The sequence below is a fragment of the Anneissia japonica genome, unplaced genomic scaffold (genome assembly GCF_011630105.1).
Source record: "Anneissia japonica isolate Jap-2015-1 unplaced genomic scaffold, ASM1163010v1 scaffold4054_len1135799_cov195, whole genome shotgun sequence".
Classification (NCBI taxonomy): Eukaryota; Metazoa; Echinodermata; class Crinoidea; order Comatulida; family Comatulidae; genus Anneissia; species Anneissia japonica.
In genome coordinates, this window is record NW_022694605.1 from 470,298 (window position 1) to 472,176 (window position 1,879).

Genomic DNA, 1,879 nt, shown 5'->3' on the forward strand with positions numbered 1-1,879 from the left:
GTGGAGGTGTACGTTTATGCACGTAATGTGTATTATGTACATTATTTGTGTGGGGAGGGTGAGGGATGTTTATGATTTATTTAAACTCTAAATTGTATTTTCTTTAGTCAAGTTCTTTCATTTGTTTAGCATTAAGTTGTTTTTTCGTCTTTGTTCATTAGTTTAAGTTCGAATGCGCCACTTTCTTGTGTGCTGCCACTGTTGCAAAAGTGTAATGTCAAATAAATATTGTTATTATAAATTCCGTGTGTGTTGACATCATATTATGTTGTGGTTTCCATGGAATTCACTCAGCTGACTGTGTGGGCCGGGCTTAAAGTGGATTGATCCATCCAGCAGAGCTGATCACACGGACCTTTGTGCTTTCGGATTGAAAGACATCTTGGCCACAATTCACAATACAGTACAGTAGTTGAACCCGAGTTGAACAAATAACAAAATGTTCTACCATACTGAAATTCAAAGTTTAAGTTTATTTTTCTTTTACCGTTTTTTTGTGTCAAATTTTAAATTGAAACTAAGCGTCAGATATTACAAATATTATCGCAATGATCCAAAATCTAAGGTCTATACACACATTTACTTATTGTTAACATCATCACAGTAGACCATACAAATTATACATGTTATAAAATATGACTTTTAAAAACTGGAAACCTACAGCAACAGGTATTATTTAAATCAAAACAATTCCACAGTGGCTATCGAAATAGAGTATCACCTTGTTAAAGACAATTGCTCACTTAAACGTATATATCATGGAAAAAAGTTTACCTCAAAACCAAGCCACAATTACTGTACTAAGTTAGTCATCGTAGGCCAAGGATTACAGTGATACAGTATAAACAATAATGAATGGAGAGAATGTTCTGCACTCCTAATAATATACCAGGGCAGTATCATTATAGACTCTATACTATCTCCTAAAGCCAGGCACACTCTGTGTCGTACGACCGTCGCACGATGAATCCAACTCTGCTCTCTGTAAGAGATAGACTACGCGACGCAGTCTGGTGATTTCCGGTGGCAGTCTGAACGGATCGTCATTAAAAACGATCCACTGCGCGCGTCGTCGCGTTGATTTCTTTACAGAATCGCGTCGGCCGACGATCGTCGTGCACACAATGAGTGCCCGGCTTAACTATACTGTAACAACAACACTGTATTTGATGCACAAATGAAAGTGTACGTAACCATAACCATTCTGTGATTTGGAATTCTATATTCTTGGTCATCTGTGGTAGTTCAGGCTTCAATCGTATGTAGGCCTAGAATAAGTACTTTTACTCCAATGAACCATGGATCTATCAGAATAGTATGAAAAACACATTTTTAAAGTTTTTATCAAAAGCTTCATGCCAGGTAATACCCAAATAGAATCACCATTATATTCACCTTAGTGATAACATGAAGAAAGTTTACTTATGCCACGGAAGTGCAGTAGGTACCCTGTCTCTTATACACATCTAGATGTGTATAAGAGACAGGATCTGAGTTTCCATCCATATCGGTTGCTGTGTACACAACTTCCGTAGTACCAATCTGGAATACAGAGCCCGGTTGAATTGAAGCTGTAAGGGTGGGCTGAACTCCGGAATTATCAGTTGCAGTAGGAGATGACCACGACACAACAACACTGGAACTACCCGGATCGGAATCAACGCTGATGTCATTTGGTATACTGGACAACGTTGGAGACTCACAATCTGCAACAATTGAACATAGCTGATGGAGAATGTAGTGTTATAATAAAAACTGAACTATCAATAAGAAAAAATACAAAACATATTCACGGTAGCAATATATTATTAGTATATACTACTGTATACCTGTCTCTTATACACATCTTGCAAATTATTTCTGTGACAGTCTTTTGAAG